Here is a 19,145-nt window from a genome sequence, read left to right as displayed (position 1 = left end):
GGAGATAGCATGGAGGTCTACATTGACGACATGGTGATGAAGTCCATGAAAGCTGAAGATCATCTCAGTGATCTCAAAGAAGCCTTCGAAATTCTAGACAAATACAATATGAAGTTCAATCCATATAAATGCCACTTTGGGATGAAGTCGGGCAAGTTCCTTGGGTATAAGGTAACCAAGAGAGGAATAGAAGCAAGCTCGGAGCAGATTAAAGCAATCATCAACTTGAAATATCCATCTTCAACAAAAGAAATCCAAAGGCTAACCGGAAGAGTAGCAGCACTCAACGGGTTCATTTCAAGATCCTCAGAAAGGTGTAAGCCCTTCTATGATATTTTGAAGAAGAACAAGAATTTTGAATGGACCGAAGAACACGAAGAAGCTTTTTAGGGACTCAAAAGATACTTAAGTTCCACGCCACTGCTGGCGAAGCCTATAGATGGAGAACCACTTCTCATCTACCTCTCGATATCCTAAAGTGCGCTAAGTGCTATCCTAGCCAAAGATCTTGACGAAGACCAACATCCTATCTACTATGTAAGTAAAAGTCTTCTGGATCCTGAAACTAGGTATTCTCATCTCGAAAAATTAATTCTTGCATTAGTAACTACTTCTACTAAATTAAGACTTTATTTCGAGACACATACTATACATGTGAAAACTAATTATCCTATTAAGAATGTGATGAGAAAATCAGAGATGTCAGGAAGAATGGAAAAATGATCAGTGAAGTTAAGCACGTTTAACATCAAATATGAACCAAGATCTACCATAAAGTCACAAGCATTAGCAGACTTTGTGGCTGATTTTGGTGATGATCTATAAAACAAAGCAGACATTGAAGCTAAACAACTCCTAGAAGATGAACGCTTGGGAAAATGGACACTATTCATATATGGAGCTTCAAAGGAATTGGGCTAGGCATCATATTAAAATCTCCACAGGGGGACATCCTACCCCAGGCAGTTAGTTGCGAAGTCAACGCAACCAACAACGAAGCGGAATAAGAAGCACTCATCATAGGACTAGAATTGGATAAGGATATTCAAATCAAGGATCTTTAGCTATTTTTTGATTCTTTATTATTAAGTAATCACTTCAATGGATCTTATGCAGTGAAAGGTGACTGATTAGCATTATACCTCTAGATCCTCAAAAATTAGCCTCTGATTTTGAAAACTTTAGCCTAAACCTTGTTCCCATGGAATAAAACACAGAAACAAAAGCATTAGCCAACTTAGGATCCTCCCTAAGGATCCTACCAGAAATGAAGATCCATATAATCCACATAATAACTCCATCTATAGAATCCCTTTTCGACAAACCCGATGATCCTGAACAACCAATAAGTGTAGCATCCATCGGAGATCCTGACCCTCAGATCCCTCCTCAAAGGGATCTCGACGAACAGGATCCTCGAAGAAGTCCACGATCATGAATCCAACCCATTATGGAGTATCTCCAAAATGGCACGATCCCAACAGAAGAAAAAAACGAAAGAGCATTCAGAACAAGAGTCTCAAGATTCGTAATAATCCAAGGTAAACTCTATAAAAAGTCAATGGCAGGTCCATATCTCAGATGCTTGGAAGATCCTGAAGCTGTTACATGAAGGGTATTACGGCAATCACACCGGGGGCAGATCCTTATGCTCCAAGGTATTGAGAATAGGATACTACTGTTCAACCATGAAGATAGATTATTTTCTATATGCTCAAAAGTGTGATGCTTGCCAAAGACACAACAACATCCTACACCAACCGGAAAAACCTCTACATCATATTATATCTCCATGGCCATTCAAGAAATGGGGAACGGATATAGTAGGAAAATTACCAAGAGCTCCAGGAGGAAAATTATTCATGTTGGTGATGACTGATTACTTCTCGAAGTGGATCGCAGCTGAAGCCTTTGTTTAGGTTAGACACAAAGAGGTAGTCTCATTTATTAAATGTAATATCTTGACCAAGTTCGGGATCCCAGCTGAAATCATATGACACAATGGATCCCAATTCATAAACAAGAGGAAAAGAGACTTTTGCACAAATTGGGGAATCAAAATGATAATCTCCACTCCTGTTCATCCCCAAGCTAATGGTCAAGCAGAGTCTAGCAATAAGATCATAGTAAACATCTTGAAGAAAAGGCTATATAAAAAGAAAGGAAGATGGGCAGAAGTGCTTCCTTTCATCCTATGGTCAGATAGGACTACTTCTAAAGTAGCCACAGGTCAGACTTACTAGTCCTTGGTGTTTAGGATAGAAGCAATGATCCCTACCGAAGTAGTGATCCTGACAGCACGATACTTGCTCTAAAATCAGGAAAACAATGACATGATCCTAGCCCAGGATCTTGACACTGTTGATGAACTCAGAGATCTTACCAATATATGCATTGCTGCTCATCAACAAAGGATCACCAAGGCTTATAACAATAACATAAAAGTTAGAATATTCCAAATAGGAGACTTGGTATTAAGGAAAACATTCCAAAACACCAAGGATCCTAGTGTAGGTAAATTAGCTCCTATGTGGCAAGGACCATATCTCATACATGTTGAACCAGGAAAAGAGCATATTGGCTAGCAACACTCGCAGGACACATTTTGCCAAGATCCTGGAATGCTATACATCTCAAAGCATACTATATGTAAACAAGATCGATTGATCTTCAAAAAAACCAAGGTGCACATGTTCTTTACATCATCACTTATTTTCTCCTCGAATGCATCACTAACTTAAGCATCAGAGGGGCGTTAGCTAGACTAACGCACACCCCTAGCTAAAGTTTGTTATACAGAGCAATGTACAACTACAACTAAGGATCTCCATGAGCGATGATCCAGAAGCATGAGGATCCTCAAGGTTGAAGATCCTGAAACATAAGGATCTTGACACATAAAGATCTCAGCCTCTTAACACTTAAACAATTTCATTATATTAACGGTATGATCTTTAAACTATCATATACACAAGCGAGAGACTGATCATCTCTCCTATTTTTAAGGGTACTTGATCCCCTCTAAGGTTTAAAGAGCTAATTACCTCTTTCACACGAACTAAGGTTTATACACCTATCTTGAACGCATGATATCTAACTATGGGATAAGAATAAGGGGACCATTTCATGATGCAGTGGCTTGGAAACCCTCTTATCTTTGAACATAAGTTAAGATCCTTAAGGTTTATAACATCTTCATGTTATATAAAATTGGGATCACCCTAGAAATTACATAAGGTTTATAACATCTTCATATTATCACACATTCGGATCTTTCCTAAGAAAATAGACACGAATCATAACATTTTCATGTCATCATAAGTAGGGATCTTTCCCATGAAATACGTCACAAGTTGGGATCCTCCCCAGTATATAACATTCACATGTTATCGATGAAACTTATGGTGTTACCTAAGAATTTAGTCAAATTCCATAACCTAAACAGGTTATCCTAAGAAGGGAATTCCCCCGTATGATCTAATGATTAAGGATCCTCATTATTAAGGATCCTCATCATTAAGGATCCTGATCATTAGGGATCCTAATCGGTATGGATCCTCATTAGTAAGAACCTTATCATCAGAAGTCAAAAACGATCCTAAGTTCTTTCCTAAGTTGAGATTTATCCTCAATAAATTCTAACATTGAAAAGCTTATGAAGCTTAAGGAAAAACTTGAAGACAATCATGTTACATCTTTCCTTGCTCTTAACTTTGAAACGTTTAAGTAAAATTAAGGATCTTAAACTTTTTAGGATCCTAACTACTTAAAAATCCAAGTACTATATTTGACACGCAGATGAAACAGGACAAGGAAAAAAAGACAGATAAAAGGGAAATGCTACCATGTCATTTAAAAATTTGCACACCAACCTACTAAGGCAAAATCTAAAATGTCTTACATAAAGTAAAAACTACTTAATTTATCTTCTGCAGGCCTAGACCTTATTCTGATCATCAATGGCCCCATCTTTCTCTCCTCCCTCCAACGTCTGTGATACAAGATCCTTAGTGACAGGAGCAGGCTTGCCAGTTAGTTGAGCTAATGCCTCACGCCAAGTAACCACATTCTAGGATACCGAATTTTTAGGATCTTTAGCAAGCTTGATCTTAGCTTCCCAAATAGCTATCGTAGCGTAACTCTTCACCTCAACAATCACCTTCTCAATCTCTGCAGCATGCTTACCGTCTTTCTCAGCCTTCTCCATACTCAAAAGTTCCGGTCATTTCAGAAGATCCTTATTGATCGTCCTCCACATCTTTTCATGTTCTTGAAGAGTCTGTTCATCTCTCTCAGCCTGGAGCCTCAAATGAGCAGAGATATAGTCGAAAACATGAAAAAGATCAAATGAAAATAAGAAATAGAAAAATAACAGAGAATGAAAGAAAAACTTACAGATTGAGTAAAAGTAGGCAACTTCCTGAGAGCATCCTCAATACTGAGATTCTCTAAACGAAAATCCATGATATCAAAAGGCTTCCGTGTTCCCGGGATCCTAAAGCCTTAACTGTAGGGTCTACGTTAGATCTCTTGGGAGGAAGAAGAGTGACACCTTTTTCTTGCTTAACCTTGATCAAACCGCTGGCCATATCATCTTTAAGATCTGCCAAACCAAAACGAGCCTTGGACCGAGTAGTCCTGGAACCTGCCAAAGATCCCTATCAACTCAGGATCCTTATCAATCTAAAAGAAGTATCCAAGCTAAATAATGTTACCAGTATCTATAGAAGTAGTAGTAAAAGAACCTTCTTGGAGACTGGAATGTTCAAACCTAAGCAACTTTTCAAGTGCAGGAAGTGCAAGAAATTTGGAAACCTTGTCCTCAGAATCACCAATAGCAGGAACAAGCTCCTCAAATCTGAATGCTGCATCAAAACAAACAAAATAAGGGAAGTAAATTTTGAGATCCTTAAAATCTAAATTCAAATCCCACCCTTTTTAATCTATGTTTTTAGCACGGAATCATCGTCGGGAATCGAATCACGTCTCATGAAGAAGTATTTTTCCTTCCAAGCACCATCATTTTGTTTAGATTTCAGAATGAGGTGGGGTTTGCTTGTCTTAACTCTTAACAGGAAATGGAAAAAAACCAAAAGTAGAAAGATCATAAATGAGAGCCAGCTCAAGTAACCTGATGTCCATATTCTTGGACTGATTCAAGTGATCAATCCAAAACAGGATCCTCCAATCCACAAGCATAGCTTGGATATAAGAAATTTGGGTAGTCGAAAAGAAATCACGAATAATACCAGTAAATGGATAATTTAAACCTATATTGAATTGGTATTCGAGAAAGCAAACCCATGTCGAAGAAACAAAATTCGGTTGAACGGTGGCCTCTAAAGGTCGAAAAACTACATCGAAGGAAAAGCCCCAAGGCTTTCTACGATTCCATATCCTTATCATTGAAGGAGCAAACTTCACATAAGATAAGATTGTTTGATCACTGAAGTCATTCTCAGGAGAAGTAAGAACAGTAGCTCGAGAACGACTAGTTTTCTTAACCATGACGAAGAAAATACGAGGAACAAAAGAAAACGAATAAGAGGAAAATTTACCTTCGCAGTAAGATGATGACGACTTAAGAGAGTAAAGAAGAAATTACTGGAAGCCCATATTTATAGCAATATAGAGATAAGAAAGATGATTTGACTGTTTCTCGGTTACCTCGAGATGGAAAAAAACTTATCCATTGTTAGGGCCAGGATCCTCAAAGCCTTTAGGATCCTCAACCCTCATCAAATATTCAGGATCCCGACTATTATCGTTATTATTATTTACTAATATTTATAATGGTTATATTTTGTTCGTAATTAACACATGTGTATAAATAGTTAAGAGAAGACTTATTCTCAACGGAGTTTTATCTCAAGTGATTTGGATCCAAAGCCAACTCCGGGATTATGGACTCAATATGAAAAAGATCCCACTATATTGTGACTCAGAAAGTGCAATTAGGATCTGTCATAATCCAGTGCAACATTCCAAAACCAAACATATTGCATTGAGGTATCACTTCATTAAAGATCACGTAGAAGACGGAAACGTAGAGATTCATTTTGTTCGGACTACTGATCAACTGGCTGACATCTTCACCAAAGCTCTTCCTGAAGCAAGTTTTAATAAAATTCTACAAGGGCTAGGTATGATGGAATCGGAGTCAGTACCAGAAACTACTTCTCAAAACTAAAAGTTGGAAGCAAAATGAACCGAACGTTCGGTCTATTTCGGGTTCGGTTCACGTAGGTACCGAAATGAACCGAGCGCTCGGGTTTGGTCCTATTCACTTGTCTTCACTTATCACTTAAAGGTAGTTTCTTTGGTTGTAAACTTTTTTGTATCCTTATTTCTCAACTATTTCTCACTTATTTTCCAATTCAAACATTTTTTTTGAAACCGAAATGAACCGAGCGTTCGGTCTATTTCGGGTTCGGTTCCAAAAAAAAATTTTGTTTTATTTTTGTTTTTCTCTTTGAATCAAAAATTTCTTAAAATCCAAAAATATTTTTCTTTACTTCCGTTCATTTTTTACCATTTGTGGATGATCAATGGGGCAGGTATTGTTCTCACAACTTTTACTAGTTAAGTGTCCCTAGAAGCATGCTGTTGTATGTTGTCCAAAGCCTCAACTGATTCTGAATAAAGCCTTCCTGACTTGGTATATACAAACCTTGTCTTCCCAATTAGGCTATTATATTTATTCTAATCATGAGCTACCTTACTCTCTTTTCACATGAGATAAGAGTTTTCTGCTTGGTTCTTATTTTAACAGCAGAGATACTTTGGTTTCTTTACACCATCTCCAATGTTTTTCTCCATCCTATTCGCTTCATACACGTAACCCTTGAGACTCTCAGAACTTAGCACTGAGGTTTATGGTTACACAATTTCTGTGTTTATGATCTTAGCTTCGTGCCACTACGTGCTAAGTGAAACCCACAATTCAATACCTACTATGCATTGACGGTGAACAATTAAATTTGCTCTAGTTTTCACTAATGAATTAACAAATTCACCCAAGTGTTTGTACCTTGAAATCTCTAATTTTTCTTTTTGTGTGATTCTTATGAAATTGTTAAATCCCATAACATTTCTTCCCTTAGAATCAAGTTTAATTTTTTTTTTGAGATTTCACCTAAAAGTATTTTCAACATGTCACTTAAATTCTCTTCACACCTACTTGTTCAACAGACCACATTGGTCTCACAAGTACTTCAGTCGATTTTTGTCTTATGTCAAGATCAGGAATTCTGAACTGAAGCGAAAGCCTCCCAAATTAGCCTTATTAAAAGATGCCTTTCAACACTTCTTAATAAGTGTTTGATCGTAATTCAACGGGAAACCACACAAACATTTTAAGGTCTCTCTTGACTTTGAAGGAAGAGATTCGTGCCCGGGATCCATTGTTTCGTGTCTTTATTGACATCACAATTTCCCACATATGTGTTGCTTTATTTCTTTTTCTTTTACACTCTATGCACGAAAATCTTTTTGACTTTCCATAATTCTGGTTTCGTTAATTACAAGCTATTTTTGGCTATGGGATTTAAGGTTATAAACGAGATATGGCTCACAATGTTACACGTGGTTATTTTGCTCTATGACGACAACTCACTCTAAAGGGATAAGTTGTTGAATCAACCGAAAGTCTAATCGCTTTGATATTTCAAACGGCGCTTGATGGGAAGGCGTGTGAAGCGGAACCGTTTTTGACATTTCTAACGGCACCTGATGGGAAGGCGTGTGAAACAGGACAGTCTTTCTCTCTCCTGAGTAATCATCGGGGCTCTAAACTGTCACGCATCAATCACCTAAGCAAACGCTTCGTATTTTCTTTGAAGTTTTGGGAACAGATTTTTCTCTCTCTTCTCACCACGGTATAAAAGGTATCTTCTACCGTCATTTACCTCTTTACTGCACCAAATATTCAGAGAGCAAGAAAAGATTAGTTTCTCCTACTGTTCATCATCTTCCCTAAAATCTTCTCTTCAATGGTGGACTCCTATTCAGTTCATGCTACTTCTCACATTTTGCCTATCCATCCTCAACAAAGCCTGATCATCGATCTCACTCCACAAGTTTACGATGCGTTCATGTTTCCAATCGTGGAATGTCTCAAGCATTCGCCACTGGTTCTAGCACTCACCAAATTCAAACCTGTTCCAATGGACTGTTTGTCGCAAATCTTCTCCACAAACCACTATGACAAGTCTGTCGATCGAATCTTCTTCGACATTCTTGATAACAAGACCTCCATCTCCAAACAGCAATTATGTTCACTTTTAGGGCTTGAATCTGATGAGTCTAGGGTTAACACTGAATCCATTCCAGTGGGACAGTTGTTCTCCATGTTTTATAACATGGGTTACACTGAAATTCTGATGACTGTTACAAAGTTCAAGAAATCCTGCTTACCTCCTCAGTGGTACGGCTTCTTCACTGTGTTGTTCAAAGGGCTATCGGAACGAAGTGCAGGTTCAGATGGGGCGAGCTGTCTATATATGACCATTCTCTATGGGTTGTACCACGACATCAATCTCGATTATGGATCGGATTTATGGCAGCAGTTGATTCAGAGCCTAGCGTCTACTTCTCGCCATTCAGAGATCTCTTACGCCAGATTCTGGATGCTGGTTACAAAGTGGGTGATGGACAAGTATCATGATCCTATTGTTGCTTATTCTCCACTCGCTTTCATAGGAACTTTTCACACTATGAAGATCATAGTGTCTGATTCCTCCAAATTTCAGTTTGTTGGCTCAATCCCTGAGTCAATGTATGGGTGTGCTCCAAGCGACAGTTGCTTCATCAGAACTTACAAGGAGTTTCGTTGCTCAGGTCCCAAAGAGCTCACTCCTGAAATGATTCAATCAATCCATGATGTTGATAGGCCTACTCCCAGGGGAAAGAAACGTGACAAGGGAAGAGACATGAATGTTGTCAAAGGAGCGAAAGGTCCTTCTCCAAAGAAACGCTAACCTTCCAAGGCAGCTCAATCCCCTCCACCAAAGAAGAGGAAGACTCAACCCAGGCGAAAGCTTATTCTTGCCTCCTCCTCCAGTGAATCTGAGGAAGAGAGTTCAGACTCCGAAGAGTCACTTCCAGGTAATACTCCTCCACGTTTGCCTACCCCTGAGGTACCTGTTTCTTCTAAACCTGTCTCTCCTCCCCTAATCTCCATCTCTACTTCTATTCCCCCCATAACCTCCACTACTCAAATACCACCCACTTCTATTCCTATAGCACCTCCCATTTTCACCGAAGCTACCACAACAACCACCGCTGGCGTTCGAACCAACGTATCTGATACGGGGGCTCCTACTACAACACCCGAACCTACTCCCACTACCGAACATACATCCGTACCCGAACCTACTACCACAACCGAGCCTCCACCATCGCCCTCATCTCCTGCTCACTCAGCAGAAAATGAAGAACCTTTTCTTGGAGGAGAGAATATGACGTTTGACTCGGTCTACTACAGTCTGTATCAAATGCAAAGTGAGATGACGATGATGCTCCTGTCACCAAGAAGCATCTCAAGGAGCTTCATGAGAAAATCGATTCTCTCATTGCTTCCTCCTCCTCTTCCTCTCAATCTACTATCTTAGAGGCTGCTATTCATGGGCTAGTTGATACGTTCACCAAGGCGCATGAAGCTTCTATCAACTCTGCCACTTCCAGTATTGACGCCTCTACCAAGGCGTGTGCTGCTACGACCGAAAAAGTCGAAAAACTATTTGTTGATGCTAATTCTCTTCTACAGTCTTTACAGGGAGCCGCTGACTCCAATGCAGAGAAGCTTGACTCTCTTGTCAACAAACTGGCCCCTTCAGTTGCCTCAGAACTGCATTCCTTTTCCAGTCTTCGTCAATCTCTCAACGATGACAACATATTATTCCAGGCAACTGTTGAGGAGTGCCTGACTAAGCTGCAAGAAGACCTCGCTTCAGAGAACTCAGTGATGGATGCTCTTGCTCGCAAGACCACTGCTCTCAACGTCAAGAGTCTTCATCTTTTCCAATCTCTTCGATCTGAGCGTGAGGTTATTTCATCGTGTGTTTCGGATGTCCACACTGCCCTTTCCAACATCATCGAAGCACATGATCCTATCCTAAAGTTCTCAGTGAGGCGCACTCTCGCAGAGAAGCTTGCTCTTGCCCTTGCTCTACTAAGCAAAATTGAAGGGCTCCCAGAGTTTGTGTCCTATCCGAAATAAGGGGGAGAAGATGTGTCTCAACCGCCTCCCACTTCCACAGCAACTAAAACAACCGAACCTTCTCCAGCAGGTCAAACCTCAGGTTCGGGTGTCAAAGACAAAGGAAAGAAGATTGCTGAAGATAGTGATGGAGATGATAAAGAGACCATCGCTGATCTCTTAAAGAAACAAGGCCGGGATAAAGATGCTGACATGAGCGCTCGCCTTGCCAGAGAGTTTGAAGCGAACGAAAGAAAAATGAAGGAGGCTCATGACCTTCTTGAGAGTAGGAAAACTCTTTTTCCTCCATGGACTCTTGAAAAGCTTTTAAAAGAAGCAATTGAAACTCCCAGTATTCTGTGGCTCGAACCAGTGATTTCATTAGATTGAATCAATTCTTTCGACTCTCAATTCGATATGCCACTCACCCGGAAAGCCTTCATCTTCCATGCTTTTGATAATGTTGCTGATGTCCCTCATCCTCATCCAAAAGTTGATAGGGAACTTGTCGAATTCTATCTGAAGTCTGTTCAACCTTAGTATCAGACATGGAGCGCTCAGAAGATCGTCAACGTTCAGGTCCTCAAGCCGTTTCGTGAGGAGAACTTCACGAACGTTCGGTTCAAAGTACTGAGGGGTTCTGCTAAAACCGAACATGCTATATCACTTGCTGATCTTCCCAACCTGAATCCACATGATTGGATTATTTTGCATAACATCCTCCTCACCAACGAAGCTGAGTATGGTCCAATTATTGATCACTTCAAAAGGATGCTCGTATGCTACATTATGGAGGTTGCCAAGATGGATCAGGAGATCGCCAGCATATTCAAGAAAAAGCCTACTGTCTCTCCTGTGGGCTGTGCTAGTGATTTGAACATGATGCAGATGGGAAGAATTGACCCGAAGCGGAATTCTGTTATGTTCACAAGGAACGAAGGCCAAAATGCTTGTTCGCCTTGGAAGATAAGCACTTTTACAACACTGCATGTTTGGAACATGTTCTAGGAATCATTCATCGATGCAAGCAGAATTCAGCAGATGACAAGAAGTATTTTGATGACAAGATCCAATGGTACATTCGCTTCAGACAGACCATCCTTGCTCTCATCCCACGTCTGTTTGAAACCACTAAGAAAGTTCCTGCAGCTGGACCCAGCAAGCCGAAGTGATAGTCTCGCTCCAATTGACGCAAAGGGGGAGATTGTAGGGTCTGAAAGGTGTTGCGTCTTGGCCTCGCTCTTTAGTCCATTTAATCTCCGGATTGGGCCTGTCCATCCGAGAGTTATATCTAGGGTTTTGTATTTATAGGTGCTTGCATGCATCTTAGTACAAAAGGATTTGGAAGTCAATTATTATCTTTATCGTTTTGTAACCCTAATAGCCTCTACAGCGGAAGTTCTTTATCGAGCTCTGCTGAGGCTTGAATCTATTGAATCATTCGACATATTTTGATTCATTCTTGTGCTTGATATTACTGTTTATCGTTTTTGTGATTAACCTATTCAAAGATCTAAATGATCAAAGAGTTTCTTAGCTCTTCACTTAGACAACAATACTATCAATACTAACTCTACTAATGTTGATGCAAGAATAAATCCAAACATGGCTAGGGAGCTTCAGCAGTTGAGACAGATGATCTCAAGTGTACTCGGGGTAGTCCAACCCATACCAGAAACATCTCGAACAACTCACTGAATCTTGATATTTGCTCCCATGATAGCCGGTACCGAAGGTCCTAAGCGCTTCCAAACTCCTAGCATGAAGCCTTACGATGGAACTACTAATCCTAAAGACTACGTAGCACAATACCGAGAAAGGATGGAGATCATTCCCTTCCCAGGGAACTTGAAGGAAGATTTTATATGCAAAGGCTTTGGTTCAACCCTTACGAGATTGGCTCTCAAATGGTTGCTAAACGTTCCTCCATACTCTAGTACTTCATTTGCACATTTAGTTAATATTTTCAATAACCAGTGTTCTCATAGCCGAACCTTCGAGAAGATCACTAGTGATCTCTATCAAGTGGTTCAAGTTCCTAAGGAATGACTTAGCGATTTTTTTAATAGGTTTGGTAGGGAAGATCTAAGCATCCCCAACATCGACATGGCGACTACTATAGAGCCTTCAAGATGGGAGTATGGAAGGATTCACCCTTCTATGAAGACCTTGTGATGACCCCATGAAAGAGATTGTACGAAGTCAAGAGTCGACCATATAGGTTCATAAGACTTGAAGAGGATAAAGAAATCCAGAAGAGAAGCAACCCTTCAAGTTAATACGAGAATCCCAAAAGGAAGGCCGAATCCTTGGCCCTAAGATCGTACAAATCGAAACCCTATTCCAAATCGGATCATCACAGGGTTAATGGCCTTGATGATGAAGGTGAGGAAGAGGAGCTCCCTAAGATTATTGACTATTGTTTTTCTATGGATATTTCAGGTTTAATCAATGCTATGCATCATCTCAGAGACAAAACAAGGTGGCCAAAGAAGAATAACAAGTCCAATAGCTGGAAAGACAAATCCAAATGGTGTGCTTACCACGAAGATTTCGGTTACATTATAGAGGATTGCATAGCCCTAAGAAAGGAAATCCGCTACCTCCTTAGCAAAGGGCATCTCAAAGATATCCTCAGGAGAAATAAAGAAAAGTTCAAGGAGAACAACCATGATGGTTAAAAGATCCCGGAGAAACCATGACCTTCAACCCCAAAATCCAAGATAATCATTGTTATCACAGGCGGATCTAACATTTATGGCACTTCTTATTCTCAGGCTAAAAGACATGCCAAGTTCTCTAAAACAAAAAAGGAGGATAAACCACAAAAGAATATCATGGTTAACAATGATAAGGAAATCACATTTGACAAGACAGACAGGGAAGGGATTCAGGATCCTCACCATGACATACTCGTAATAACACTGTATACAGCCAACCATTTCGTCAGAAGAACCCTTGTTGATGGAGGATCCTCAGTTAATATCATACTCCCAAACGCTGTAAAAAGGAAGAACATTGTGGAATCAGAGATAATCAAAAGATCCTGGATCGTTAAGGATTTAGCGGGGAAACGAAACACACTATTGGGGAGATAAAGCTACCAATATACATAGAGGGGGTAAGCTCTATACAAATTTTCTGTTTTATTGACACTTTATCTTCTTATAATACAATACTAAGTAGACCGTGGATCCATGAGATGAAAGCGATGCCATCAACATATCATCACTATGTAAAAATGCCTACTCCATGGGGAATAGTAAAGATCATGGGAGATCACCAAGAATCGATGGAATGTTATAAAACCTCTATGAAGCCTACGAAAAAACCCTAGCAAGCATCGCAATTAAGGAAGGGGGCACGACATGTTCTATAAACAAAGGAGAAAGATATGAAGGAAGTTCCCATGAAGGTCAAGGATCCTGAAGCTAAATTCCTCACACGATCCTCAATACCCAAGCAAATCGAGCAAGACCTGTTAAAATTCCTTTGAACGATAAGCAAGGAATTCGCATGGAAACACGAAGATATGACAAGTATAGACAAGAGTATTATCACTCACAAACTTAATATTGATCCTTCTTTTAGACCAATACACCAAAAAAGAAGGAAGTTTGCACCTAAAAGGAATAAGATCACCCAAGAAGAAGTAGAGAAGCTCCTCAAGACAGGAATGATCAAGGAGGTGGAGTTACCAAGATGGCTAGCTAACATGGTTGTAATAAAAAAGAAAAACGGAAAATGGCGAGTATGCATAGACTATACGGAACTTAACAAGGCTTGTCCTAAGGCTCCTTTCCCTCTACCACATATTGATTCTATGATAGATGCAACGACTTGCCATGAACTCTTAACATTCATGGATGCTTCAGCAGGATTCCAAAAAATATAGATGGAACCATCCGATCAACAAGATACATCGTTTATAACGCCAACAAGTATATATTGTTACACCGTAGTGCCCTTTGGTCTCAAAAATGCAGGTATAGCATATCAAATATTGGTGAATCGGATGTTTAAAGAAAAGTTATGGGACACCATGAAAGTCTATATTGACAAAATGGTGGTGAAGTCAATTAAAGTTGGAGATCATCTAAGGGATCTCAAAGAAGCCTTCGACATTCTAGATGTGTACAGTATGAAGTTGAATCCACTTAAATGCCACTTTGGGATGAAGTCAGGCAAGTTTCTTGGGTATATGGTAACCAAGAGAGGAATAGAAGCTATCTCGTAGCAGATCAAAACAATCATCGAGCTAAAATCCCCATCTTCATCAAAGACATAGTAGGTCAGAAAAAGGTAGAATAAAATATAGAACGAGAATAACCCCATTACTTACAGCTTGGGAGAACAAGAGCAATTTCAAGAGCGCTTCCTCAGCTTCAAGGCTCTCCAAGGATAGACCTGCTGTCACACCCCCAAACTGGAATGACAGAAACATTCGGAGGCGGAGGACGTCAATCTCAGTATCACAACATATGCATCATAGTAATCAAAGTAACAAACAACCATTTCATTAATATTAAAGTGTTTACATGTATTTGATTCGCAAAAGATTAAGTCCAAAAGTAATTAACAAACAAAGACATGAAGCTACTATGCTCCATCTTTTGAATCCCTGTGCATGTACCTATCTACAAGTTTCCTGAGAATACAAGTTATTTTGAAAGATTAGATCAGCATTTAAGCTGGTGATTTCGTAAGCATTTTTTCTATAAAAAGTACACACTAAGTTCTTTTTGAATAAGTTCGCCTGTTCCTCCATAAAATCGTATATTTTCGGATATGATTACATGATAAGTAAAACTGACTCTACAGTTCCTTCTATGAGTACTTAATGAAAACAAATGATATACAATCTAGATCAAACAGACAATCAATTGGGTGAATCTTCCCTAAGTCCACAACCAAACAAGAAACATGAAATGAGGCGGAAGTCACACATCCCATTGTTAGTTAGATCTTCATTGTATATAACCTTGGCGTATTCACTAGGTGCTTATGGAGTTAACTGTAATAGTTCTTTTATATTTGATGAAAACATTCCTTAAGTAAATCATATATTTTCTTTAATAATATGGTAAGCACAATAGTTCCTTCTATAATCTAATATCGAACGGACAGTTAAATGTGTGAATCTGCCCAAAGCCCACAACCAAACAAGGAACATGAAGTAAGGCGGAAATCACTCATTCCACTGCCTATCAGATATTAATTATATATAACCCTGATGTATAAACCAAGGAATTATAGAATTAACCATTTAAGGTCCTTTCTGTTTAAACAAGTTTAATAATATGAAATAATCCTTTTATAGATAAGTTTCTAGTTTCACTAACTCAATTGTGAAACATTGATTTCAGTAATAAAGGTTTTTTTTTCAGAATGTTCTATCGAAAACTGTTTGTCTTAAAAGAATGATGTTTACCATAGAAAATCCTATATTTTCTATAAAAACCGACCGGTTGTCTATGTTGTTCCAAGATTGAAAATCACAAGTAAAATCCATATACTTACTTCAATGATATCTAGTTTTGTTGATATGTTAAACTAAATAAAGATTTGTTTTCCTGGAAAACCTGATATGACAATACTACCCTCCTGTAATCACTTAATACATATGAGTTGTATATAACCAATATCGAACAGACAGTTGAATGGGTGAATCTGCCCCAAGCCCACAACCAAACAAGGAACATGTAGTGAGGCGGAAATCACACATTCCACTGTCTATCAGATTTCAGTTTTATCTAACCTTATGGTATATACTGAGTAATCACATAGTTAATATCCCTTGAGACTGTTCATGAAAAGCGTATTACTACGTAAATATATCATTGTTATCTATTGTGAGTTTTACGACCATACTAATTTGACTAGTATAAAACACAACATATTGTAGACGTCGAAAAGAATATGACATTTGTCACCCGCAAACCTACCGGTCCCACTGTAGCTACAGCAAGGTGTGGGATTGTCAGTCCTGTATAGATCTATACACAAACTCACACTCTCCCTACAAGAGACTCTATTCATAAGGGTAGGCTTTCACTGGTACCTAAGTAAGTACCAAAGACGTGTCTCACAAGCTAGATTAACGACTTTACAAGTAATAATGTGGAAAACACTTTTTCTAATTCACAGATAAGTTTATAAAAAGATCGTTTTGTTCCTTAAACTAAACTTATTAAAGTTTATAATCTCATTTCCATGTTCTATTCAAAGTTTAATGTTCTAAACACAGTTCATTGGTACAAAGACATAATAAGCAATTTATGTTTTAAAACACAACATTTCTTGTTTTATACTTGTATCCCCCCCCCCCCCCCCCCCCGTAAAACATTTAAAAAGTTGGAAGAAGATATGAGGGTATGAACTCACCTTCTGTGGTGATTCAATTTGAAGATTCATTATAGGATGATAATTTCCACGAACGAAGTCCCTAGACATAAATGAGTCCTAATTAGCATATTATTACACACACACAGATATATATATATATATATATATATATATATATATATATATATATATATAGTTAATGAATATAACTACAAAGGTGTTTGGGAAACAACCAAGGATGCAAGAATAACTCACCAATAGAGTGTTAGAAGCAAGTTAGGAGGTTAAAATTGTGTTCACAGCCCAAGAACACATGAGTGTTCATGACCCATGTTGAAGGGTTCATGACCCTACGAGTGGTTCACGACCCAAGAACATGAAGAACACTTGACGATCATATGGATTGATGAGTGTTTGAAGGCCTTTTGTGGTATAACAAAGAGATATAAATGAAAAGGGGTGTTTAAGTGAAGAAGAGTGTGTTCTTGAGGATGACACTTGAGAGAGAATGGAAGAGATCACAACTAGAAGAAGAATAATGAAAGAAAAACGAAGCCATCTCATATATATATATATATATATATATATATATATATATATATATATGAGGGTTCACGGTCCGAAAGGTTCACGGCCATGAACCTCGTTCACGGTCTGAAGTTCTTGGATCCTTTCACGGCTGCGAAGCTTTGTGCTCAATGCGAAGGTTCTCGATTCTTAAGGCTTTTCTCTCCAAACTAATAACACACTAGATACAAGGATTCGATACTTATAAACCAATACATCTAACTTAAGATCATGGAGGGAATAAGTTTGTCCAAAGTTGACTTTTATAAGAATCAACTTTTCAGGTTGTGACATCATCCCCCCGTTAGATGGAATTTCGTCCCGAAATTATCTTTCTCAGCAGTACTCTTGGGGTCGTGCTCCTATGAATGGTAGAATACCCACTCGTAGACCTGGGCAACTTTGCCCTGAAGTTCATGATGGGATTTATACTTGGTCCAACTATCATTACCTTGTGTATACAAGTCGTATATAATTAAGATTAGTAAGACGGTCGGATGTACGACTCTGGCCCAGGTCCACAACCAAACAAGGAACAGGAGATAGGGCGGAAACACACATTCTCAGTCTGTAGAATCTTAATTATATAATACCCTCGCGTAAACACTTAGTAGTGATAAATTAACCGTATTTGTCCTTAGCCTTTGTGTTCGAACTTGACCTGCTGGACGAGTGTAGTTTCTGGAAGGTTTGTTGCGTAAACATCGGAAAGGTTTCGGAGGGCAAGGTACTCCTCGAATGAGTACTTCGAGGTCGAGAATGTGAGGGAGTCGATTTTGAGGTCCGATTCGGGTTGTCATTACGAGTGATGAGGGTTTCGTTAGTCGGTCGGTTATGGTGAAAAGTTTTCAGAGCACATGAAATTGGTATGGTGAGGACCACGCCAATCCATGACGAATGAAAACATCGTAACTCCTTATAGAGACAAATGTTAGGCCGGTTTGAAAGAAACGTTTGTTATACGATGGTGTATCCTGAGTGTACACGACAATGTATTATGTGTAGGCTTCCCAGTGCTTACTCGATATTACCACTGCCACAAAACGTACCGCAATAAGCGAGTACTGGCAGTGAGAGTGATTTGATAACTAGTGACGATACTTTATATTATGACCCTTCTTGGTACCTCTATGATCACTTGGCATATACAAGTTATGTATAATTAAGATGAATAAGACGGTCGACTGAGTGACTCTGCCCTAAATCCATAACCAGACAAGGAACAGGAAGTAAGGTGGAATCACTCACTCTAAGTCTACAAAATCATAGCTATGCATAACCCTGATGTACGTACTAAACCATCATAATACACCTGTACGGATCTTTAGTGCTTTTATGAATGTTGTGACTTGTTCGGATGAGTTAATAATTTATAATTACTTTTAAAATTTCCCCAAGATTTAATATTAATATAAATTAATCTTTATCATAATTTTATTTAGAAGACGTACCATTGTTCGTTGGTGGATCCGAGGAAGTCTCTCCTACTGTAATCATCAATATTTGCACTTCCCCACCCGAGTTCTTCGTTATTGGGCAGTCCCTCTTGTAGTGCCCAGTCTCACCACAAGCATAGCAGGCCTGGTTTACTTCTACTCCGGGGACATGGTAGATTGGTTGTGCCGGCACCCAGCAGAAAATGAGCAGTGTGCCCCTTCTTGCAGAAATTCATGCACTGCATTTCCCGGCATACTCCGGTGTGTTGGTAGTTACACTTACCACACTTTAGGAGAGTTCCAGCATATCGACTGACAAATGTTGTAGTGGTAGGTGTTGTAGCGGCATGTACAGTAACCACTTGTTTCTCTTGAGAAGGGTTCCTGTGTTGTTTGCTCCTTCCTCTTGTTCACCCACTTTTGTTTATAGTCCCCTCCCTTTGTTGGCTCGGGAACGAGGGCCACGACGCCATGGCGAATTCCATGGTTAATGAGTCGTTGGGCCAGTCGTTTTGCGCTATCGAAGGTAGTTGGGTTAGAAGACAATACACCCCCTTGAATCTGCGGAGATAACCCCCAGATGTACCTTTCTATCTTCT

This window comes from Lactuca serriola, chromosome 1 (assembly GCF_051521515.1).
Source record: "Lactuca serriola cultivar US96UC23 chromosome 1, Lser_US96UC23_V15, whole genome shotgun sequence".
NCBI classification, from domain to species: Eukaryota; Viridiplantae; Streptophyta; class Magnoliopsida; order Asterales; family Asteraceae; genus Lactuca; species Lactuca serriola.
Note: the sequence above shows the minus strand (reverse complement) of the source record.